At 37.6% G+C, this 27,395-nt stretch overlaps 1 long non-coding RNA gene across 1 annotated transcript in view; it reads left to right on the top strand.

Annotated features, from left to right (window-relative positions):
• Positions 1-461: 461 nt before the first annotated feature.
• LOC148214233 (uncharacterized) overlaps positions 462-27,395 on the top strand; it is a 75,710-nt gene continuing 48,776 nt past the window's right edge. The window contains exon 1 of the long non-coding RNA XR_015798388.1: positions 462-550. This is a non-coding gene — a long non-coding RNA (uncharacterized LOC148214233). The remainder of the gene's footprint in view (positions 551-27,395) is intronic.

Here is a 27,395-nt window from a genome sequence, read left to right as displayed (position 1 = left end):
GGAAAAACATTCAAGAAAAGGAGCGAGATGAACTTCCTAGGCAGAGAGTTCCAGGGCCTGGGCACACTAAAGAAGAAGGCTTGTTGCTTTCTTCTTTGCTACTTGTTTGCTACTCATGAGATGTTGCATGCAGGAAGCTTCCCTACCATAACTTCTTTGTCCTGTAAAGGTGCAGTTATGAGCTAAGTGTTTCCCTTCCAGGTTATGCAAACTGTTGCTAGGCACATGTGTTTCTGTTTCTCCCAGCTTTACTATTTGAATGTTTCTGCCAGTACTACGATAGGCTAGAACTTGCTGTGTGTGGCATCCATCCTCTGCAGACAGTACACTCCCTGCCCAACATATTCATGGCAACAGAACCCTATTGTGACCAGAGCAGAAAAAGGCTGAGCTAACTGTAGCACGACTATTCCACTCCCTAGCTGTTGATAAATGCCATCATTTTAACTAGCGTGGTCAATGTGTAGTATGGATTTATAGACAGACACAGATGCGCAATTGCTGTTTATCACATTTGTTATCCCACTCTTCTTCCATATCATTTGTGATGGTAAGTTTCCCTATTTTATTTTCTCCACAATCCTGCGAGATTAAGCTAAGAGGCAGGGGCACAATCCTGCAAGATTAAGCTAAGATTTAGATCTTTGCTTAGGGTTGAACAAAGATCTAAATCCTGGCCATTCCTGTTTTAAATCTATTCCTATAATTATCCACTAGTCAGCTTGTATTTTGCAGTACAATAGCAGATGTAATAAATAATAAAATAAACAATAGCATAAATAATATATACCTAGAACATGATCATCTGGGTAGGCCTTAGCACAAAAAGACACTTCATAACCACTGAATTTTGTTTAATTCAAAAATCTGCTCAGAAGTGAGAAGTAATACATAGGAATATCTTACTATAAAGGAGAATGCGGCAAAACTTACAGAGAGTAGCACTTACCTGAAAATCATGCAAAGAATGTGGCTGCAACAAAATGCTTGTAGTTCTGATGGAATCTCTGCCTTGCTAAATAGGGAAGAGACAACATCCAATCTGAATATACATTTTTAGCTATTTAAATCATTACATCATATCAGACAGCATGGAAGATTTACAAAGTTATCGTGATATCTGGAGAATAAAATAATTGTAATTACATGGGTAAACTACAGAGTTTGAAAGATTTTTGTTTCTTAATGTTTGCATGTTGGAGTTTGAATTTGTGGTCAAAAGAGAATTGAAATAAAATATACCTTTTAGGTTGGATGCAAGCAAGCATGCACCCAACACAAGAGCAACCTAGTGTAATTTGGGTCCAATGTCCTTTTCTTTGCATCTATATATCATAAAAAGGATTAGTATTCTATGGAAATTGTTTAATCAGCCTTCTATTATTTTTCAGCTTGAGAGATTCCACCTTATTTAAGCTATTTGTCCAATTGCATGCATGACTTTTAGGAAATTCTTTCTGGATCCTATTTATAAGATATTGCTGTTGTTCTTATTGTTTTTATTCAAAGAAAGCTGTGATCTAACAGAAGCAGTTTTGTAAGTTAACTGTACTTTATTGGTTTCTAAGCTACTTTTCCACTTGTTTTCCAGTAAGTGTCCTGGAAGCAGATGACAATACTTACAATAAAGTTTTTGACAGTAGCAAAACTATTGCGAATTTCATTAATATTCATTGAAATACTGCAAGGTCCAAACTGGAAAATCTTGTCCCCAGTCACTGATGCCAAATATAAGGACAATTTGGTGAACAGAAGGAAGAACGGTGGGCCGAAGAAGATTTTCATATTATTAGAAAATGAAACAGTTGATGCCTAAAATCCTGTGGAAAAAGGGGGGAAAATAAAATTTAAGAACATGTTATTTCTTTTTAAATCCAGGGCACTAGTGCTGTTGAGGCTTTTTGCAGCAATTAGAACTTGTATTTAACACTGAGTTTGTTTTTGAAAGTATGTATATGAATGGAGATTGTACCCCATCTAGGAAACATAGTGTATGGGGGGTGGGGCTGGGGAAAGAGACAGAGACAGAGACAGAGACAGAGACAGCCTGAATGAACAAATAAAAATCCTTCTGCTTTATCTTGCATCTTCATCATGCCATGTTGGTCAGATTTAACATAATCATATGGCCAGTCACAATGAACCTGTAATGCTAGACCAAGTTGCACTCATATCTACCCACGCCAATGCCTGTATCATTCTTTCCTAAAATTCTGTTTTCCAAAGTAGAATATTTTGACCACATACTCCACTATTTACATGTCTTAATAAACTGCTCTGTTATGTTTTATAGCCATGTCATGTCTGATATAGTTGCAGGTTTTATACCTCCCACACATGCTTTATTCTCTGCTATGGAATATTGTGAATTGATTGATCTGAATTCAAATTTTGATTCCCAACAAATAAATACTCCATAGATGAAAATATGGCTAGACAGTTACTAAGTCAGTAAAGAGGCAACTGCTGTTCATAAGTATTAAGATACACATATACTGTAAGGATCACCAGCTTGACCCCCCATATACACCTTTGTAACAAGTTGACTTTTAAGATCCTAGATAAAAAAATTGAGCTCAGGGCAGGAAATTCACTGGTTTCTGTGCTCCAGCAGCATGATAGAAGCAGCTGTAGGTAGGTTTTCTGAACACATATTTGCATAGCATGCAAAGAATGGATGAGTGAACTAACTGTGTTCCCTGCATACCTTCCTTGTTACCTTATGTATGTAAGGAATCTCTATCTATGGAAGCAGTGCATGCAATTTTTTCAAAACTTTGGATGACTTTTTTAGTTCTTTGCTGTCTATGAATCTAGACAGATGAAGCTAATACTCTGGATATTTGAGTACGAAGGCAACTGTTTTCGGTTTTACATACTTTCAGACAATTAAGATTCTCTGGTTCATATGGATTCAGAGAATTATTTTAAATAACTGTCACTCATGAAATTAAATAAAAAGCCATGCCTATGGGGATATAAGCCTTGTTTAGGAATATCATGAAACAGAGGAACCGGTTTCCTGGGGCTGCCCCTAGTACTGGGAATGAACCTACCTAGCTCTGCCAATAAATATCCATATGCATTAATGTGATCATCTGCAAGAAAATATGATATACATAAACAATTGCTTGCATATTAGGCCATCTCTACTGCAGATGACCAAGCTAACACAGCATCCTAACACTAGGGCAAAGCTAGGAATACAGCTTCAAATAATTCAGTTTAATGAATCTACAGTGAGGATTAGCATTTTTAATCCATCAATAAAATGCAAAGCTACAATCTCATATTATTGCAGACTAAAATGCAGCCTTAACTTCAGTTACTTCCACTCACCATCCTGGAAAACGGATTTTTCATTTTGTCTTTCAAAAAACAAACAAAAGAAAAAGCCCATCCACTACTACTTTCATCTTGGAGTACATGCTGAGCTTTTAATTGAAGCATTTGCTGCTGGTACTGATAATTCTTCCTAGCAAGATCACCTAGATACAAGATATTCATATAAGCATTAAGCTGTACAGCAATTACAAAACAATAAGCCAAAGGCATAGTTACGCATTTTAAATAATCTTACCTTATGTTCTGATGTGTAGGCACTTGCCTCTTGATGTGGAGTTGAATCTGAAAATGTCTGAACATTTTATGGAGGTGAGGAGCGGAAATCAGCCTTTGAAGTTTTTTCTATCTGTCTTTTTCTCGGTATTCCAAATTTTCCTGCATTTGGGAGGGGAGAGTTGGGAGTTTCCTTGTCATGATTCCATCCAAGGTGAAAGGTTGAACTTCAGACATGGTCCATTGTTTGGACTCCTATACAGGACATAGAAGTAGTCATTTCCAGTGTCCTACACTCACCATTGACTTCCTCTTGCCATAGGAATAAAGCTACCATACTTCTTTCAACTGATGGTCAAAATTTTCCATTTTGGCGATGGGCAACAAAATTAGGAGACTGTGTTTGCCTAACATTTTCTAAGGAGAACATTTCTCCAGCAGTATTTTAACAGAGCAGCAATGGCACAGTTTTACCCTAGGTTTATTTTGCTCCCACTGCAACTCAGAACAGCATTAAATTGTAGGGCTGTACAGTGCTGTAATCTTCAGATGATGCTGGAGAGCATGCAGGAGTAATATCTTAAACAGAGCTGCATCTTTTCCTAGGATCGCACAGTTGTTTAGTCAACTTTAATACTACTCATATGACATTTCAGCCCAAATGGATTTGGTCCATGCTGATGCCTTCCACGCATGCTGGAATTTCAATTTCTGAGTGAGGACAACAGCTTGGGAAAGGCTGTCATGTATGCTGACAATTCTTCCCAAGCGTAGTTACTGCCCTCTAAAAACTGTGGTGCTCACAGCTACATGTTTAATTGCAAGCTCTGCTTGATTAGGAAGCCCATGCTAGACCAGCTGTGCCCAGATAAATGTCCCTTGCTGGACTCATCCCAGCACTCTCTCAATCTTTGCCTCTACTCATGGTTTTTCTACAAACCTTAATAGAAATACAATAGAAGTTCTCCTCTTACTGTACTTTTCTGCTTATGCAGTGAAACAAAACTAAGAAAGTTAAAATCATTCTATGATTCATTCTAACCTATTGAGAGGACCACCTCAATCCCCAATAGGTTACATGTATTTTTTCAGAGAAATTTTGCAAAGCTGATTACAGATCAGAGAAGCTGTGTAATAATCACATTAAAATAATAATAGAATTTCACAGAAAATGTACTTCTTCATCAACTTCACATACAATGAAGGAGAAGGAAGTATTCGTGTAGAATTTGTTACAGTACGTTTTCAATTACCAATTGAATCCAACTACTAATTAGAGGTTTTTGTGTGCATGTGCCTTTGAGTCAGTCTTGACTCCCGGTGGCTGCCTGGACAAGTCCCTGCAGTTTTCTTGGCAAGATTTTGGAAGTGCCTTGCCATTGCCTGCTTCCTAAGGCTGAGAGAGACTGACTGGCTCAAGGTTACCCAGCTGACTTCATGTCCAAGGCAGCACTAGAACTCAGTTTCCTTGTTTCTAGCTTGGTGCCTTTAACCACTACACCAAACTGACTCTTAGAAAATCAGTTACATATGCTTATATATTTTATTTGTCCTTGTGTGTCCTTTATACATTAAAGGACACCTTCAGTATGTGCTTGAAAAATGTGGGATTGGGAAGTCCATATTTTTGTGAATTCATTCACTACTGTAAGGACTAGAAGTGATGGAAATTGCTTGTCAAATTTTCTATCATTCTTCTTCTATTGGATGGAAAAGAAGGAAAAAGGAATATGGTGTGAGGTTGGTGTGATGAGATGACCGTGGGGCATGGATGAATTACTTTTTTTTTTTCATTCTGCTCAGCTATATTTAGCTTCCCTGCCTTCCTACATATTAAGAATATCACAATGGAATTCCTCCTCTGGGGTTTCTTCAGACTGGGGAGCAAGGGAGACTGAAGCTCATTTCCCCCCACGAAAGAGAATTTCTATATTTTCTTGAGCAAATGGAGTTGCTTGGCAGTTCATATCCCTCAGTTTGGCTTAATACTTGGAATCAGTCTTTCTTTTGGAAGGTCTCCTGTTTTCAGGAAATAGTAAACACAAAAATGAGGCCTTACAACTTTTGGGTAGAAGTCAAGCTTCATTCCATGGTTTCTTCTGCTACATTTGCTCAAGCTACAAGAGTTATAACACCTGTTAGGCAAAAATGATGAAATGCCTCCCCTTCCCACCCTCTTACAAACACACACACACACAAGAAGATATAGCCTGTGGAAGTGTAAAAAGGACATATGGCCACCCTACTACAAGCACATCTGTTTTGCATGTGTAATATTAATAGAAGAGAATACAGTATATGTAGCTCAGGGTTGAACTGTGAAGACCTTGGGGTTCTCTGAGCTTGGTTATTTTCTTGCAGACATTTCATTACCCAGCTAGGTAACATCTTCAGTTGCACTCAAGGACTCCACATGTGTAATATTAACAAGCAAAAATTCAGTGCAACCAAGCAAGCTTTCTATTGAATCAAAATTCAGAATAAGGTGAAGTGGCTCCTAATTGTACATATTACTTTAAAATATGAAATATATTATTTTAACAATCAGGCCATTAAATGATAGCTTGATTTTAACATTTTAATTTTTAGAAGGACTGTAACTTTTGTACATATTTTTATACATATATTCTCATGGTATTTATTTGTTTTATTCTGTATTCTATATTTTATTTTGTGACAAACTTCATCATTCTCCATATAGAAAGGAAAAATATAAAATTATTATTAACAACTATAACAATGCATTTAATGCATATATTTTAATCATCATATGATACCAAAGGAATGTAATTTATCACACCAATGTGGCAATTCATTTAAATTTGTGACATAAACAAAGTGCTCCAAAACTCCTGTTCCATCATTCTTTCTTTACTTGGGATGTACATTCCATATACTGTATAGTTGCAGGGAATAAAGTTCAATAACTGATGCAAGTCAGAATTTTGGGAATATTCTAACATGTACTTGTAGGCATACAAATTCATGTTCATCTTGATTTAGCTTGTTTAACCATTTCTGTTTATTCCCCTCCCCCCATTAGTGGCATGCAGTTTATTGTAGGCACAGCAATGTGTTTGGAAAAAGATGGAGGAAGGTCTCAAATGAATCCTCTTCTCTATCATCCATTCGCCAGTTTGATTGGTGCACATATAATGTCATACAGCAGCCATTATTTTCAATGGGAGACCTATTATTAGATTTATAGCCTGCTTTCTTCTAGAAATTCATGCCAGTGTATATAACACTCAGTCCAATTTTCCCCCCAACAATAACACTGTGAGGCTGCTTGGGCTGAGTGAATGGCCAGCACTTTAATCACTATACCACGTTGGCTCTGTGCTGTGCTATGTGCATTTTCATATTGTCCAGACAAGTTTGCTTTTCCCAGCAGGATAGCCTAAACTTACTCATACCAATGGAGGGTGAAGGAGGAGGCATGATAAGAGGAATTAAGGCTCAGTTCATAGAATTGTAGAGCTAAAAGGGTGCGTATGTAGCCCATTGATTCTAACACCCTAATCAGCAGAGAAATCTAAACTAAAGCACCCTTTATGCGGAAGTACATCACATAAATGTTTCATCAATTCTAATTTTTTTTTAATTCTTTGTGATCCAATGGACATCATTTTGCTAGAATTGTCTGTCAGTAACTGTTTCTTTGAGTTCTTGTAAGCTCATGCTTATGTCATTACTAATAATATCTAGCCACTTTGTCTTTTGCCTGCCTCTTTGTTGATTGTCTAATTTTTCCAAGCATCAGAGGTTTTTTTAAAAAATAACTTGTCTTCACATTATTTGCCCAAAATATTGAAGCTTTAGCTTCATTCTTAGTGCTTTCAGTGAGCAGTCTGGTTTTCCTTCATCTAATATTGACCAATTAACAATCAACAATCACCAGACCAGATAAGGTAGGCACGCTCCAGATCCCTTCCCTGAAATCCTGCCATCTAGTGGGACCTTGGAAGCATGCCTTTTCAGTGGTTGCCCCTACCTTATGGCACACCCTCCCCCTGGTGATTCGGCAGGCCCCCACCCTTTTAGCTTTTTGGAAGGCCCTCAAGCCCTAGATTTTTACCCAGGTGCTCAGATAGAATGGAATGGAATGAGGGTAGTTGGAGTTTCCTGCAGGGCATCCTAAGGGGTTTATTAAGGCACTATTTTTTGTTTGTTTGATCATTTTATGGTTATGTTTTATAGTTAATGGGTTTTATTGCTGTTTTGAGCTGCCCAGAGTTGTTTAAGATGGGCAGCCATACAAATATTTTAAATAAATAAATTGGTTTTTTTAAAAAAACAAAATTGTAGCACCACAGTTCAAAGTCACTGATTTTTCTTTATTCAGCTTTTGATCTTTTACAGCCATGTTTTATAATATGGCCTGAGTAAATGTTCCTTTGTTGTCTGTTTGATATCTCTGCACTTTAATACTGTATTTTGTCTAGATCTGTCACAGTCTTTCTCCCAAGTAACAGATACCTCTTTATTTCAGTTACAGTCATCATCTTTGTGAATTTTTGAGCCTAAGAAGATGAAGTCTGTTACTCCTTCAACTTCTTCTCCACTGTTGGAACTGGGTTGGCTTTGCTTTCTTTTTTTCTTTCTCTTTTACTTATATTTATTGAGGTTTTTACATAAAAGTCAAATCTAAAGAAAGAGACAGAAAATAAAGAAGAAAAAAGAAAGAAGTGCAAGAAAAGAAAAAAAGAAAGAACCCCCCCCCCTAAAGTTATGAATTATGACTTTCAACCTTCTCTTCAACAGATATTAACAAACCTATCATCTCCCTTCCCTCTTAACTCTTCCTAAAATCCCTTCAACCCCTTATTTAATTCTCATCTGTTTCAATCATTAAATCCATAAATCATCATTTCACTTTTTTCTTCTTTTAGCAAAAAGTCCATAAAAGGTTTCCATCCTTTAAAAAACCACTTCTTGTTTTCAGATTGGCTTTGCTCTTGACATAATCTTGGGTTTGTTTGGGGGTTTTGGGAGGGGCAGTATCAGGCAGCAGACAGCTTTTGCACTCTCATCTTTCACCTTCAACATTTTTTTTCAGTTTTCCTCACTTTTACTCATCAAAGTGGTATCATCAGCATATTGCCCAACAATTTTAAGTCCAATTTCTGTTTTTATTATTTCAACATTTCTCATGATATATTCTGCATATAAGTTTTTTTTAAAAAAATAAGAGAAAGTATGCAATTGGTGCACTCTTTCCCAATTTTCAACCATTTCAACTCTTCAGTCTATTCTAATTACTGTTCCTTGGTTGTCATACAAATTCTTCAGTAGGCAGAGGAGGTGGCCTAATATGTCCAAATTTTAATTCAATTCATACTGATCTACATGATACAGCAGAAACAGAATTTGGGGGGGGGGAGGGATTCCTTTGTCTTTTTCATTATCCACTGGAGATTAGCATTGTGATATTGAGGACCTCTGCCTCTTCTGAATCCAGCCTGTTCATAACAGTGTCCAAATAAGAGAGTCTGTGACTTATTCTATCATTGTAGAACTAAGCTGGAAGGATAGAAGGATTACCTCAAGCAAGAGATATGAATAAAAATGGGGATTGGCACATGATCACAGTTTGGAGAGCCAACATATGGAAATGCCCTTCTTCTTGTAGCATAGATGGCTCCTGAGAATTTCCTTCTTTCATCATCTCTGCTATGCCTCAAGGGAAATGGAAAATGAAAAAGTAGGAAATATAATGCATGAAACTGGTATACAGTAATGAGAGATGCAAAAAAAGGGGATTTTGAAGAATCATGAGTCAGAATGTCTCTCATCTGGTGCTTTCTGTATCAAGAAGCTTAATTAATCATACCACTTGATTGCTCCCTTCTTTTTTTGTCATACCTAGAACTATGCAGCATTTGACATACTTAATTACACGCAATGCTTGTCATCTAAGCATCTAAGAATTATAGTGTTTTAGGAACAAATACAGCATGGAGTTCAATACACATACACTATATGCATATACATATATTGGTTGATTGGTGTCTCAGCAGCCCTTGTTTGGTAGATGACAGAAATTGAATTCTTAAAGAGTAAGAAAACTCTTACCTCTTGTTAAACTTAACAAGTAAACAAGTTAACACAATTAACTTAATTTATAAATAGTAGTCCTTGGTTACAACCATCTGTTCAGCAACCATTCAAAGTTATAATGGTGCTGAACAAGGAGATTTACATCTGGTCCTTGAAGTTGTGGCTGTCACAGTGTCCTCATGTGATCACAATTCAGGTGCTTGGTAACTGGCTTGCAATTATGATGGTTGCAGCATCCCACAGTCATGTGATCACCATTTATGACTTCCCCTGCCAGTTCCTGATAAGCAAAGTCAGGCAGGGGAAGCCGGCAGGAGGTTGCAACTGGAACTGCTGGAACTGCTGTCATAAGTTGGCATGGTCACATCATGTCACACTTTACAACCACGTTGTTTAACGATGGAGTTCCTAGTCCCAATTACCCTCGTTAACCGAGGACTACCTGTAAAGGCCTACATTTTAATCAGTGTAATGATAATCACTCTGGAGCTTTTTAGCATTTCCATAAGTAGAAATATGTTCAGATAGAATTTGCAAGTCCTAGGATAGTGGGAAGAGGTGAGACCCACTGATCTATTCTTTTATTCGGAGGTTTCTTAAATACTCTCCAGTCTAAAGCCTAAAACAGGCTTTTGCCACAGAACCTACGCGCTTTATGGATGATTCGTATAATTAAGTTCATCCTCCCTAATTATATCTAGTCCATGGTTATTGACTATATTAAGGTCAGTATTAAGGTCCAGCCAGAAAAACTGTAACCCCTTCATGGATCACTGCCTTGTCGTGGCAAAGGGGCTTGCTTAACTCAGTGAAGCCATGAGCTATACCGTGCAGGGCCACCCAAGATGGACAGGTCATGACAGACAGTCCTGACAAAATGTGGTTCACTGGAGAAGGAAATGGCAACCCACTCCAGTATCCTTGCCAAGAAAACCCCATGGACAATGTTAAAAGGCTAAAAGATATGACGCTGGAAGATGAGCCCCTCAGGTCGGAAGGTGTCCAATATGCTACTGGGGAAGACCAGAGGGCAATTCCAAATAGCTCCAGAAAGAGTGAAGTGGCTGGGCCAAAGCTGAAAGGACATTCAGCTGTGGATGTATCTGGAAGCAAAAAGAAGGTCCGATTCTGTAAAGAACAATATTGTATAGGTACCTGGAATGTAAGATCTATGAACCAAGGCAAGCTGGATGTGGTCAAACATGAGATGACAAGATTGAACATCGACATCTTGGGAATCAGCGAATTGAAATGGACGGAAATGGGTGAATTTAATTCGGGTGACCATTATATCTACTACTGTGGGCAAGAAACCCTTAGAAGAAATGGAGTTGCACTCATAGTCAATAAGAGAGTGGGAAAGGCAGTAATGGGGTACAACCTCAAAAACGACAGAATAATCTCAGTGCGTATCCAAGGCAAACCATTCAACATCATAGTAATCCAAGTCTATGTCCCAACCACTGATGCCGAAGAAGCTGAAGTTGACCGGTTCTATGAAGACCTACAACACCTTCTAGAACTAGCACCAAAAAAAGATGTCCTTTTCATCATAGGGGATTGGAATGCTAAAGTAGGAAGTCAAGGAGTAATCGGAATAACAGGCAAGTTTGGCCTTGGAGCACAAAATGAAGCAGGGCAAAGGCTAATAGAGTTCTGTCAAGAGAACAAGCTAGTCATAGCAAACACTCTTTTCCAACAACACAAGAGACGACTCTACACATGGACATCACCAGATGGTCAATACCGAAACCAGACTGATTACATACTTTGCAGCCAAAGATGTAGAAGCTCTATACAGACAGCAAAAACAAGACCAGGAGCTGCCTGTGGCTCAGATCACGAGCTTCTTACTGCAAAATTTAGGCTTAAATTGAAGAACGTAGGGAAAACCACTAGACCACTCAAGTATGACTTAGATCATATTCCTTGTGAGTACACAGTGAAGGTGATGAATAGATTTAGAGGATTAGCTTTGGTAGACAGAGTGCCTGAAGAACTATGGACGGAGGTCTGTAACATTGTACAGGAGGCAGCAACTAAAACCATCCCAAGGAAAAAGAAATGCAAGAAAGCAAAATGGCTGTCTGATGAGGCTTTACAAAGAGCTGTGGAAAGAAGGAATGTGAAAAGCAAGAGTGAAAGGGAAAGATATAAGCAACTGAATGCAGATTTCCAGAGAATAGCAAGGAGAGATAAGAAGGCCTTCTTAAATGAACAATGCAAAGAAATTGAGGAAAACAATAGAATGGGGAAGACTAGAGATCTCTACAAGAAAATTGGAGATATCAAAGGAGTGTTTAGTGCAAAGATGGGCATGATAAAGGACAAAAAAGGCAGGGACCTAACAGAAGCAGAAGAGATTAAGAAGAGGTGGCAAGAATACACAGAAGAACTATACAAGAAAGATCTTAATGTCCCTGATGTCCATGCTGGTGTGTTCACTGACCTTGAGCCAGACATCCTAGAGTGTGAAGTCAAGTGGGCCTTAGGAAGCATTGCTAACAACAAAGCTAGTGGAGATGACATTATTCCAGCTGAGTTATTTAAAATACTAAAAGACGATGCTGTTAAAGTGCTGCACTCAATATACCAGCAAGTTTGGAAAACGCAACAGTGGCCACGGGATTGGAAAAGGTCAGTTTACGTTCCAATTCCAAAGAAGTGCAATGCCAAAGAATGCTCAAACTATCACACAATTGCACTCATTTCACATGCTAGCAAGGTTATGCTCAAAATCCTACAAGCTAAGCTTCAGCAGTACGTGAACTGAGAACTACCGGATGTACAAGCTGGGTTTCGAAGAGGCAGAGGAACTAGAGATCAAATTGCCAACATTTGCTGGATCATGGAGAAAGCATGAGAGTTCCAGAAAAACATCTACTTCTCCTTCATTGACTATGCAAAAGCCTTGATTGTGTGGATCACAACAAACTGGGGCAAATTCTTAAAGAGATGGAGGTACCAGACCACCTTACCTGTCTCCTGAGAAATCTGTATGCGGGCCAAGAAGCAACAGTTAGAACTGGTCACGGAACAACCGATTGGTTCAAAATAGGGAAAGGAGTACGACAAGGCTGTATACTGTCACCCTGCTTATTTAACCTATATGCAGAGTACATCATGAAAAATGCCAGGCTGGAAGAATCACAAGCCGGAATTAAGATTGCAGGAAGAATCATCAATAACCTCAGATATGCAGACGATACCGCCCTAATGGCAGAAAGTGAAGAAGAACTAAAGAGCCTCTTGATGAGGGTGAAAGAGGAGAGTGCGAAAGCTGGCTTGAAACTCAACATTAAAAAAACTAAGATCATGGCATCTGGACCCATCAATTCCTGGCAAATGGAAGGGGTAGAAATGGAAGTAGTAACAGACTTCATTTATTTGGGCTCCAAGATCACTGCAGACGGAGACTGCAGCCATGAAATTAAAAGACGCTTGCTCCTTGGGAGGAAAGCTATGGCAAACCTAGATAGCATATTAAAAAGCAGAGACGTCACCTTGCCAACAAAGATCCGCATAGTCAAAGCTATGGTTTTTCCAGTAGTAATGTATGGCTGTGAGAGCTGGACCATAAAAAAGGCTGAGCGCCAAAGAATTGATGCCTTTGAACTGTGGTGCTGGAGAAGACTCTTAAGAGTTCCCTGGACTGCTAGGAGGTCAAACCAGTCAATCTTAAAGGAAATCAACCCTGACTGCTCATTGGAAGGATTGATAATGAAGCTCAAGCTCAGATACTTTGGTCACCTAATGCGAAGAGAGGACTCTTTGGAAAAGACCCTGATGCTGGGAAAGATTGAAGGCAAAAGGAGAAGAGGACTGCAGAGGATGAGATGGTTAGATAGCATCACTGAAGCAATGAGCATAAAACTGAGCAAACTCAGGGAGGCAGTGAAGGACAGGAAGGCCTGGCGCGATATGGTTCATGGGGTCACGAAAAGTCAGACACGACTTAATTACTGAACAACAACAACAAGAAAAACTGTAAAGCAGAGGGAAATACAATATTAAGATGTATCATCCTACAATAATTTTTGAAATAGTGCTTTTCCTTTTCTTATGAATGAATAAAATTGTTTATTCACCAAGGATTTGATAAAATTGCTTGGAGTTGTTGAAATCTCCCTGGCCATGTTTAGATCTTTTAAAGTTATTCATAAACTTCTTTTCATGCAAGCAGCTAATTGTATTGAGAGGTATGATGATAAATATTTTTACCAGGATCATCTGTAAAAAAAATGACAAGCTCAACTCTAAAGAGAGTTTAGAGACAGAACAACTAAGCTGGAAGTCCCTGGTGCTAAGTTTAATTTTTCCATAAACTTGCTGGCAGTCTTATATTCAGTGTTCCATTCCAAGTATAGGGATAAATACATCTCCTCACTTTATAAGGTTGTTCTAAGGATCACAACAAAACAAGATGTCTAAAGCATATTTGGAAGAATCTTAGAGTCCTGCTGAATTTTATCCAAAGATCAACTGAATTATTATCTATTCCCATCATCTGAAATGTGGTCACCAGAATAATGGATCAATATGATAGCAGTACCAGGCCCAGCCCCTATCTTCTCAGCCAGTTTAGGACATGCCAGGGTGGGAAACTTTTCTGAAGAAGGCAATCATTTTATAAGACCTCCTTTGATGAAGAGTTCCACATGACAGCTCAATAACTAAAAAGACAATAATCTGCCTAGCCTATTGCTAGGTGTTCTTGCTTTACAAGGGAAGGTGGCATTAAGGAAGTGACCAATTAATAATTTGCATATTGCAGAAATTATGTTGTCTGGATTAGTGGGGCAAAAATTTAGTAAGCTTCACAAGGAAGCTATAGTTAATCAACATTAGGGTGTGGTTTTGTCTCAGTAAAAGTTATTCAAAGGCCTTTAGCCATTTTTAGTTTTAAATAATTTTACCTACATCATAAGCTTCCCTGAGTTTCCAGCCAATGCATGTTCGCTGAAGCCAGGCACACTTTCTGCTTTCCCATCCTCCAAAAATTCCCCAAGAGGTTTTTTTTTTAAATAGGTTTTGATCATGTAAAAGTCATAATAACAGGTTATTGCTCTAATTTACAGATGAAAAGATGAAAGTTTAATAGAAATCCAACGAATTATTCAATAGGTATTTGTAAAAACAAGTGCTAACTTATATGAGTAGTGTTAGCCAAAGAAAGTAATGAAAATTATTATGTAAAATTAAATTGCAAATAAAAAAATTAAGTTATGTGCTCTGTTGTGGGCTTTAATTTTGTTTAGTGAATGTAGAGCTTTTCCAATTATATTGTTCAAATTTGTTTTACAGTACACAGTTGGGAGCTTAAAAGACAGTAGTCATAACTAGTTAGGTTAAAAATTGGACATAGCTGATACAGACTGACCTGGCATAAGGCAGTAATTGGGCATCTTGAATTCTGACCAGTTTTCAGTTCTACCTTGTGTGCTGGATTAATGGGAATAGCAGGAATTTTTAGCTTTCAATGTGGATTAATCATGGTACCTCCTGTCACAGGCATTCCAGATTATTTGGAGTTACAATGGGGCACCTCAAGATCCATTTTTACAGAGCAGAATGTTTCTCCTCTCATGTATGCAGTGCAATTAGCATGACTCCTGCTTGCTGCTACAATGATGTTCCTCTAAATCACCAAAATACTATCATCAACCAAATCAAAGGAGTCTTGCTACCCTTCAGATAGTTCCTGAGTTTGTCAAACTCAACCCAGCTGAGTTTGAAATTTAAAATTCTAATTAATTTGATGCAGACCTCTAGAAACTAATGCCAGGATGGACATTTAATACCATTCCAAAGTTACCTCGTTCACAAAGGGGATTGATTGATTGATTGATTGATTGATTGATTGTTTGATTGATTGATTGATTATGTGCCATTAACTCTGTGACAATTCTTAGTGACCACATAGACAGACCTTCAGGATGACCTGGCCCTTTAGGTCTTCCAATGGGGCACCCATTGCCACCATAAATGACTCCAGCCACTTTACTGCTAGTCAGCCTCTTCTCTTTCCTTCTACTCATCCCAGCATTACAGATTTCTCCAGAGAGCTAGGTCTTCATATAATGTGTCCAAAGTATGATCATTTGAGCCTGGTTATTTGTGCCTCAAGTGAGAACTCCATTTATTTGTTGTTGTTGTTGCTGCTGTTGTTGTTGTTTGGCTATCTATGATATTCTCAAGAGTCTTCTCCAACACCAAAGTTCAGTAGCATCAATACTCTTTCTATCCTACTTCTTCAAAGTCCAACTTTCACTTGAATAGAGTATCACAGGAAAACCATTGCTGGCATGATTTTGATTTTTGTAGATATACACACATCTTGGCATCTGAATAACTCTTCCAAGGCTGTCATTGCTATCTATCTGTCATTGCTAGTCTACAACATATTTCTTGACTGCTAGTTTCTTTGCTGTTGATAGCTGATATTAAAAGGTAGAAACTATTTAACACTTCAGTGTCTTCATTGTCAGTTCTAAGGCTGGTTGTTCTATCTATTGTCATTAGTTTAGTTTTCTCTATATTTAATCTTAGTCCCATTTTTCTTACTATGGTCCTCAACTTTCATTACTAGAATTCACAGATCACTTGTACTTGCAGATCACTACTCTGTCATCAACATAGCACATGTTATTGATGCTTTTTCCTTCAAATTTAAAACCACATTCATCTTCCAATCCTGCTTCCCTTAATATATATATTCAGCAGAGAGGTTGAATGAATAAAAAGAGAGTATACAGCCTTGTCTTACTCCTTTGTTGACCTGGAGTCAATCTGTTTTGCCATGTTCTATCCAGATTGTGGCTTCCTATCCAGTATATAGATTTCACATGAGGAAAATGAGGAATTCTGGGATTCTCATTTTCCTAAGGACATTCTACAACTTGACATGGTCAACACGACTGAAGGTCTTTTTATAATCAATAAAGCACATCCTAACTTCTTTTTGACATTCTTTAGCTGTCTCGTTTATCCTTCATAGATCAGCAATAATGTCTCTGACTCCTGGGCCAGGGAAGACCTATTAAAAGGCCACAGAAACAGAGCAATAGAACACCACTGGTTGTTACTTACAGCTTACAGCTCAAACCATTCAAAAACAGTTTTTATAAGCTATAGCCCATACTGGACAATGACACTGCACTTTCTCAGGCACTGGGTGGCAGGCCCATACTTGCATGAAGACAACTACTCAACCGGAAGCAGATTCTCATAAGCAACAAGAAACAAGAGGACAATAATGCTAACATGGGAATCAAATACTGCAACAAATCCAGATGTCTACTTTGCCCTCACAACTACATTAAAATCACCATCACAGCCCTCAGCACACAGTACACACAGAAGATTAGAGGCACCTTCACATGCTCTTCCTCTAATGTGATATAGGCCATCATCTGCCAACATGCCCCTCTGGATTCTATATATGACAAATGGACCAGACTTTGCATAAAAGGATTAATGGAGACAAATTGATAATAAATACTAATTTACTAATAAATGCGTTAGTTGTAATATACTAACATATTAATAAAAATTATTAGTTGGGAAAGGTGCTACCAGACTCCTTCTGATTATATGTCCATTAACATCCTTTTAGCATACTAGTTCAAGACTGGAACCTCCTTCTGAGTTTGGAGAATTTCTGGAAAACTATTTGTTTTTCCATGTCTGTTTCTGTCATTGTAATACTGTTTCTTATCTTTTTAGCAACTCTCTGAAATTCTTTGTTAATTTTCTTCATAAGATCTTTGTCTCTCTTGGCTTTGGCTTCTCTTCTCTTTTGGCAGCTTCTACCATTTATTCCAACATCTTGTTTGCTTTCTTTTGTTTCTTGGTCTCCAGCAGTCTTTCTTCACATTCATCCTTAACAACTTCTTTGATTTCACTCCAGAGTTCCTCTGATTCCCTATCAATAAGATTAAGGACTTCAAAGCAATTTCTGTTGTTCTCCTTGGACATAGTAGATGTATGCTCAATATCATATCATGGAAACTGGTTGGCTCTGTTCTCCCACTTTAGCTTGACTTGGGACTTGCACATGAGCAGTTTGTGATCTCTTCCATAGATAGCTCCTGGCCATATTCTTGTTGTTATAACTGAGCTCTTTGACCTCCTTGTACTACTAATAAAGTCAGCTTGATTTCTGGGTGTTCCATGTGGTGATGTCCATGTATATAGGTGTTGTTCTGGTAGTTTGAAGAATGTGTTAGCAATGAGGAAATCATTGGATTGTTAGAAACTGGTATCATTCTCCTGCTTCATTTCTGTTTCTTAGTCCAATTTTCTTCCTTACTACCTCCAGCTTAAGAATTCCACTCTCTAAGCACAACCATCCTACTTGCATGTTCTGTCAATTATTAAGGGGGAAGACAACTTCAAGTGAATAGAAAAGGGAAGGGAACGGGTCAAAAAGTCAAGGTGGCAGCTGTGATCACACAGTGGAAGTCTACCCTTTTTTACTATACATACTAATGCAATGCATATTGAAAGGGGCAGAACTTTGATTATGTGGTTGCAGCCACCATCTAAATTTTTTTTTGCCACCCTCCCTGGGAACCCTAGGGGTGGGGAAGAATTTTGATCAGAATATGGGGAAGAGGTGGTCAAGTTGCTTCAATCTACTTTTCTTCTTTAAAAGTGCTCCCCCATGTGATCAGAACAAAACAAGGTCCCTTTAGTTTCTCTGTACAGATAGGTCTCAAGTAGTGCGGTTAATGAATCCCATGAAATGGCCACATTATTCAAATTCACACTATTCAAAGTGATACTTCTATGGAAAATTTACAACTGGTTCCAGCCCAATAGAAATAGGCAATGAAAATTTTTAAACCTACATTTTATATATACATTAATGAAATATTACAGTAAAGGATAAAAAGAATATACTTATAATTTATGGTTAATAAAGTCACAGAATAATTATAGAAAGCAAAATAAAAACAAAAATTCTACCATAGATTCAGGCATTCCAACAATTCATCCTGTTTTAGCATTGCTATAATTTTCAGTTACATCAAATTTTTGCTCTACTGTAATAACAAGCCACCTCTTTTTTAAACTTGCACTGTTTTCCTCTGGCAGTGTCTAAAACCCCAACCACAATTGTGCATGCGCTAGCCTCAGTTGTGCATGTGCTAGCCTTGCATTAATTGAACTTTGGGTTGCATTAAATACAGCCTGGTACCAGTTTATAATTTGCACTAAATCAAATATCACATTATTCGAATTTGCACTAATCATAACCTACCTGTATATAATGATCACCTGACTGCATAACAATCAGATAGTCATAAGGTTATTATTGTTTGCAAAGGAGAAGAGAAAAAGAGGGGGAGAGGAGAGGAGAGGAGAGGAGAGGAGAGGAGAGGAGAGGAGAGGAGAGGAGAGGAGAGGAGAGGAGAGGAGAGGAGAGGAGAGGAGAGGAGAGGGAGAAAAGTGAGTTAAGTTATGGTGGAAAAGCTCACCAAATGACACCCACAACTGGAGAGGATCCAAGTGATTGTTTATGCAAAAGCAAGCAGTTACAGTGAGTCACTGGTCTCTTGCACCTAAACAACAAAGAACAAACCTTTCAAGGTTACATAGATCGTATATAGAACACCGGCGAAAGCGGCAAAAGCAAGCACACATCAAACATGCCTGGCATTTCAAAAAAAATTATAACTGGTATAAATTATACCATTACAAATTTGGGAAGAGAAACATAGATACCATTTGAAATGTGAAGACACTATAGGAATGCTCTTTGAAATGTACCAGGGTAACTCTGATATACAGGAAAAGCCAAGCCACTAACAGTTATTCTAACACAGTAATCCAGAAAGAGAAAAGAGGAGATAAGAGAGTAACTGTCATATATTCTTGAGTCTGGTATTTATCACCAAGGGCACACATTTCCAAAGGAGTAATGTAGGGTAATTAACAGGGTATTCATAAGACAATGACTCTACTACAAGAAAGTAATATCCTACTTTCTGAATCCCATCCACTTTGTGTAGAAAGCATGGATTCAGGTTCTTTCACCACAAAAGTCAACTTCCTCCAATTCCCACTGACATGTATTTTCTTTCCATGAAGCAGGCATTAAAACAGTTGCTTCTTCTGCAGGGAACAATGATTCCAAGAATGTTAGAGCCTAAATTTTGCCCATAATTACTGGAAATTGGTGAAAAGACTCCTAGTGATTTCATGGACATATCCATGTAGTTATCTTGGTAGCAGCACAAAAGTGAACAACACTTGCCTTCTTCCTAGAACTGTTTTCTATTTCATAGTCTAGGAAAGAAAAGGAAAGGAAAAAAAGAGAAAATTGTTATTGACTGGAAGAAATTATAGGAAGATTTGCAATTGATTGAACGACCATACGCATTTCATTAATGGTTGTGCATCACCTTGAGGGAGGTATCTAGATGACAGTATAAAGGAAATGCTTATCAAATTTGTATATGAAACACTTCTGAATGGCTTCCTATCAGAGATGACAGAAATAAAAACTGAGACTTTTTCCAGGTTGGATCAAACCAAAAAAATGAAATCCAACAGAAGTGTTTTTGTTTTTGTTTTAAGGAGCACATGTACATGTACAATTTGGTCATGACAAAGCTTGGAACAATACACATGAAAAGGATCATCTAGGAGTTTTATTCAGTTGCAGGCTGAATATGAGCCAGCAGCATGATACAGTTAGCATAAAAAACAAGAAGCACTGTATTTTATTCTACTATAGATTTGGTCATCACATTTAAGAAGGGCATGGATAAACTGAGGCATGTTCTGAGGAACATTACCAGGATTAGGAAGAATTTGGAAAACAAGATCTGTGAGGCAAAATTGAAAAAACAATGTATATTTCCTCTTAAGAAGAAGAAGATTAAGGAAGATAGGAGACTTGTCTAAACATTTACCACAGAGTAGACTTGTTCTATGTTGTTCCAGAGAGCAGGAGGGAAACCAGTGAAAGAAAAATAAAGCAAAAAAGATTTGATTCAGCTGAATGAAACTGTACTCACAATAGGATTGGAAGTGCTGTGTAATCAGTGCTCATGTTCTCATAGAGACTGCAAGTGATACAACTTCATTGCAAATCCTTCCAATCAACACAGGAAGGTTGTAGATGGAACAAGTGAGGCTGGAGCTTCTACATTCTTTTGACAAATACCTGATATGGCCCAAAATATTATAGAATGCACTTAGTTGAATGCACTTAGTTGAGGAATTGTAGAAAAGGAGAAAGGCCTTTCTGAAAATGTCTGTTACATCTTGAACAATTCAAGATGCATGTCTGATTCTCAAGATGTTCTGATGGGAGAAATACATGATACATGCATAAGAAATAGAAACCTTTCGATTACTCTGAAGATTAGATTGTTCTGAAATAACCTGTAGGTTATATTAGATAATGATGACATGTTTACTGTTCCTGATAAAGACAGATATCTTATCAAAGAACACCTAGTGACTGGAGAAATCATGCACACATAGCTAGAATTTCATTTCCTGAGTCTGCAGTTCAGCAAAGATGAAAGAAAACTTCATGTTCCAGTCTCCGGATAAATTGAGTCTATCAGCTAAGTAACCAGAAAAAAGGGCTTCTGTGGCACCTTAAAGATGAGCAGTTTTTATTTGTATAAGCTAAAAAAGACATGGCAAGAAGGCAAACATAGAAGTAGAAAAACAGAACAGTAATTGGTTAAAACTGATTAAAACAAAAGTTTGATCTAAGCAACTTGTGACCTTTCTGATTGCTCTTAGATGATATGCCATTTAACTGGCAAGGAACCTGCCTCAGTTTCCTTGAACAATTTCACTTCAGATAATTCTGAATGGCTTCTGACATAAGTGTTGCTCTTCCTTTAAAAAAAAAAAAATGGGGGGAAAACCTTAGAATTATTCTTGTGGAAGAAAACATGTGAATTAATGCTATTTCAGAATGAAAAGTTCCCAAAGATTTAGAAGGCAAGATTCATTTGAAGAGAAAGTGGGTTCATGCTGGCTTCTATTTAAATATTTTATTCTTTCATAATTTATTCTTTGTAGAGGGAAAATCTCTTTGCTGTGCCCAAGTATAGAGTGTGTTTCCTTCTGTGCTTCATAGATATTATTGTAGTCTTGCTTTTTAGACTAAACTCACACTTTGAATTTGTAAAATCAATCATTCAACACATATTCTTAGAAATACTACCCTAGACATATTGACCTGGTACCAGTATTGTTCCCTTTCAATTTATAAAACCAGATGACTGAAAAACCAAGGTTATGGGAAAAATAAAGGCCTTAAACATGAAGATTACTTCAAGATTGAAAGAACAAAATAAATAAATAAATAAATTTTAAAAGGCTGAAAAAGTATATTTACTTTGCAGTATTCCTATGCCTTTAAGCAGGGGTGTCCTCTAAATCAGGCAACGCTTAGTTCCTAAGCAGGTATGCAGTAGAACCAGAGAAGCAGTAGGAGGCAGACTCAATGTGATCAATGTGCTCAGACACAGCTGGGTATGACCTCTCTCCTGTTCAGTGTCTCACCCCCAGAGCTCTGGGCTAGCATCTTCAGTGGGATTATGTCGCTGTCCTTTTCCCTTTTAAATGTCCTACCCGCCTGCCATGTCTTGCCAAAGGCCAAGCAGAGAGGAGCCCTATCCTAGAAAACATTCATGCTTACAAAGATGAAGCCTTCTCAAGGTGCCTTCTCCATCACAATACTTGCCTTCTAGGATACAATCCTCTGAGATATGCTTGGCCCCACTCAGGCTGTGTTAAGAGGCTTGAAAATCTGGCCTCACCATGTGTATTTGTTTTTTCATGGTTGCCTACTTTTTGGGGTTTGGAGGGTTTTAAATGGCATTTTATGACTGGCCCAGAGTCATTATAAAGTTGGCTGGCCTTACACATTTCTAAATAAATAAATAAATAAATAAATAAATAAATAAATAAATAAATAAATAGGCAAATCCTGTCTTTGAAGTATTTTAAGCAAGTTAACACATTAAGATGTTTTCTACTGCCCAAATCCCTCAATTTTCTCTTTCTAAACTGCATTGATCACAGAAAGATGGGATTTTAACTTTTCTGATTTCTACCTTTATTGTTGAAATCAAAATATATGCCCTATCTCTTCATGGAATGCAGCCAGCCAAACACAAAGAGAGAAAGAGAAGAAAAATAGAAGTTTGTTATATAGTATGACCTTCTGATATCATGGCAGGGGCTGGGCCATCCTTTTAGCAATCATGTTGTTGTGCCTCCCATATTAAATGCTGAAAAACATACTTGGAAGCTGTTGGGACAGAACACCATTGCTATATTCATAGAATTGTAGAGTACAAGAGATGACCCGACCCCTTCCCAAGTGCAAGTACCCAATAATGCATCATCCCCAGCTGATGGCTTTCCAGCCTTTGCTTACACATCTGCAGCAGAGTTCCAGACCTTTTGAGGAAGTCTGTTTCAAATTCTTCCTGATAGCCAAGCAAAATCTAATTTCTTGTACTTTAAACTGATAGTTCCTTGTATTCTGGAAAAGCAGTGAACAAGTCTACCCTGTCTATGAAACGTTAGCCCTTCAGAAACCTGAAGGCAGCTATCGTGTCTCCCTACAGTCATCTCTTTTCCAGACAAAACCTCTCCAACTGTTTCTCATAAATTGTTCTTTCCAGAATCCTTATCAACTTAGTTGGTGTTCTTTAGATATGTTCCAATTTGTCAACAATATTCCTCAAATGTGATGCCCAGCAAAAGATGCTATATTCTCATTGTAGCCTGACCAACACAGAACAGAAAAGAACAATTATTTTTCTTGATCTGAACACTTTCTTTCTCTTAATGTGGCCTAGGACTGCATTTCCTTTTTTTTTTTTTTTTGCAATTGCATTCCATAGATGGCTCATGCTCAGCTTGAGATCCACCAAACCACCCAGATTCTTCTCGTGTGTTTGCTGTTCAGTAAGGTCTTCCTTATCCTATATTCATGCCTTTGATTTTTTTCCTACCTGAATGAAGAACTTTGCATTTGTCTCTACTGAAATTAATCTTACTACTTTATGCCTAGTTTTCCAGTTTGTTGAGATTCTCCTAAAACTTGATTCTGTCCTGTAAGGTATTTCCAATCTTTTAAACCATCTGAAATTTTGGTAACCATAATTTCTAGCCCCTCATCCAAGTCATACATTAATAAACCGAAGTACAGGGCTTAGAATAGAGTTCTGCAGCATCCTACTTGACACCCCCTTACAGCTTTTTTCAAAGCTATTGGCATACACTCATTAGATACAGTTACTCAACCAGCTCTTTATCCACCTTTTGTTATCTTGTGTATTAGGATTTCATGGGAGACTTTATCTAATGCTTTGCTGAAGTATACTATGTCTACCACATTCCTACCATCAGCAAAATGGGTCACTGTATCAGAAATGGAGATTAGGTTAATATGTCATGATTTGTTCTTGATAAATGCATTTTTGTTCCTGCCAAGCATGCATTCTTTCTAAATGTTCACAAACTGATGCTTAATAATCTGTTCCAACTTTTTGCCTCATATTGACCTTAAGCTCACTAGTCTATAGTTAGTTGGGTCCTCTTCTTTCCTTTTTTTGAAGAAAGGAACATTTGCCCTTCTCCATTCCTCCAATCCTTTGGCAGTGTGTCAGTCCCTCATGATGAAAGAGAAAGAGGGAGAGAGAAGGAAGGAAGGAAGGAAGGAAGGAAGGAAGGAAGGAAGGAAGTTAGTTCTGAGATGACATCCACAAATTCCTTAGATGTAATTGCTCTGGTCCTTGAGACATAACCAGGTACCATCTTGTCAAATTGTTCAAGGTAGCCAGGTGCTACCTATATCTTTACTTACCTTGGCCTTTTTGATTATACCAGTAGTAAAAAGAAGGGGGGGAAAGGTATATGCCTGCTGCATATTTATTACATCATTGCTGGTTTAGAGAAAGTAGTGATAAAGTGAATAAGCTTGAACTATGACACATTTTGCATGAATATGGACTTGAAAATTGGTTCCTGAATGAGATGGAAATAAAGCATGCATGAGAATAAAATGTATGTTTAACAAATGGTTCAACATGAGCAGGGAGTCAAAGAAGGATATGTAATATCCCCTTGTTTGTTTAATGTTTTAATGCATGAATGTATAGAGAATGTTTGTGGTAACATTAGAGGAGTGTGGATTAGGAATATGAATGTATTTTATATACAGATTGTGACATGGTTTGGGTTGAGAACCTGAATGATTTGCAGTGAATGTTATTCAGACTACATAATGCAACAAAAACTATGGATCTGAAATTTAATGCATCAAAGATCAAATTGACAGATAAAATGAGTTAACAGTTGCAAGTTATTTATAAATGCAAATATATTGTGCATGTTGGACTGGCTTATCTCAAGCAAATTTAGGATCTTTGTCCCCAGTGGGCACACCAACCAAATAAAGCAGCTGGATGCATTTTAACAACAGTTACATAGATTTAATGATTCAAATAATTGCCCCTTAATACACTTCTCAAAACTAGCACTAAGTGCCCTGATATATTCACAGCCAATCACACTGTTTTCTTGGTGATATAAACAGGGAAGCATCTATGTCTTAATAGGAGCTACTAAGAATATGTCCTATTGTCCTCTCATTAAGCTGTGTGATCAAGTTAATATAAGTTAGTACGGGAAAGGGTAATCATAGGGAGTCAATTCAGTATAGCAATAAAACAATTATTTAATCTTACTCACCAATCTTCATTTATTCACACCATCCTCCACATAGTGTTCCTACTCCCATGGTGCTTGGGTGTGTGGAGTTTGCCAGTGGGGAATGAGCCACAAGACCACAAGCCCTTGGATCATTAAAGTGCAGTATTAGGGTGAGCAAGCCACCACCAATATTTCAGCAGAACTGCAATAGATCCTTTGGATGAAACATGTCTCTCCCCAACCTCCACCTCCAACATATCTTATTTTACTCTGGCTTATTCACCTTTATTGCGGACTGTGGTTCACTCTTCCCTCCTCAGTTCTTACTCATGCATCACATGAGTGATGAGGTTTTGGAATGCAGCAGATAATAAATCAAATGATCAAATAAATAAATAAATGCTTCACAACAGCAAGAGAATACTTAAAATAGTTCCTTACTGATTGTTCAGTTAGATAAGAAATTGCTTCTATTCAAGGAGGATTCAAATTGAAAAGTAAATAAGGTGATCTACCCTTAGTGCAGGTGGCCAGCCAGCCAGATCCCTACCTTTCAAGATAAAAGCCAGTGGAAAGATGTTTAGATCTATGGTATATTGTTAGAGAAAAAGTTGAATGGAGAGAGGAATGAGAACTAAATTAACTAACTGTTTCCCCCCTCTGTCTTATACCAGTCACAAGAACACATGTTGGACTCTGACCAATAATTTTCAATTAGTCTAAATTCAGACATTATTAGAATTTTATTCCCTGTGCAGAAAGGAGACATAGGGATAAATTGTTTTCTTCTGGTTTCAGGAACATTCAGATACCAATCTTCCATAATACCTTCATCCATCAGAATGAGCAGTTTGGTTATTGATTGCTGGGTCTCATTTCTCATGTCCTTCCAGCCATTCTATGCCAACTTTGGATGCAGCATGACTAATCTGGAACAGAATACTTCTCTGTTCTGTTCCTGTTCATTCTGGCATAACATCTTTCAGTTGTTATGTTTACAAATGAACAGATCATTCTACCATGACATTTTTGTTAAATTGATCGTTAGTCATTTAGTAAACAGCCATTGACTATATTCACAAGAGTTAATTTCTGCTCAAACATGTTGTCTTATGATAGTCCTGGTACTATTCCAACAGTGAAAAACTTGAAAAAGGAGACATTTTGTTTACCTAGGCAGAATATTTCCTAAAGATGGAGAAAAGAAATTTTAGATGGTCAGTTGAATGTTTCTCATGAAATGAATGTCAAAAGAAGTGGAAATGGCTGGGAACTTCCAGGGAAGAAATTGTAAACTGAAGAAGGCTCTGCTAAAAGTGGAGCCAACAACCGCAGCAGAATGAAGATCCAGCAAGTAGATTGGTTCATAATTCCACTCCAGACAAGGTTAGGACTTGAAATCAACCACAAGTGCTCCATACAGTTGCTCCTCATGAGGAGACTACAAGACAGTGGTTTCCAGCACATTTAGAGCTCTGAGAGATGAGGGAATACCATCTTTTTTGCTCAAACCATGGTTGGCACCTTCAAAAGGACACTGAGTTAGCATACTTCCTTTTCTAATCCCTTTTGGTAATTGCTTGTTAACTGCTTTTCAGCCATTAGGACCCTTTGGGTTGACACCTTTTACAGCACTGGGTGAGTTTTCATCAATCCTTAGCAAAAGAAGTTTTAAATACAAGTTTAAGGACTTTAAAAAAATTCTTTTGGAATAAACAGCAAAAGGGTAACTAGAACTTTGATTTTGGAAAGTTACAAATGGACTAGGGGTCCAGATGGGTTTGAAATAAAATTTTGGAATTAATTATAAGAATTCTTCCCATGGGAAAATGCTTTTGTTTTGAATTCTTTAAAAGAAAAATAAGTTAAGACTTTAAAAATTGGATCCTGAGGGAACCAGAAGGAATTAATGATTATAATTAAAGGAGAAGAACACTTAAATTTGACTTACTAATACAGAATGAAGCAAAATATTTTAACATTAGACATATTGAAGGATATTTTTGAACAATGGACCAGAAGTTAATTTTAAGTGCCTGCTTCTATAGATAGTCCATGGATAAAAGATGTTA

Source organism: Python bivittatus, unplaced genomic scaffold (assembly GCF_059951505.1).
Source record: "Python bivittatus isolate LINGU-HERP-01145 unplaced genomic scaffold, Pbiv_v1 ctg000700_np1212, whole genome shotgun sequence".
Taxonomy (NCBI): Eukaryota; Metazoa; Chordata; class Lepidosauria; order Squamata; family Pythonidae; genus Python; species Python bivittatus.
The sequence above is the reverse complement of the archived record's forward strand: the minus strand, read 5'-3'. Positions and strand labels throughout refer to the sequence as shown.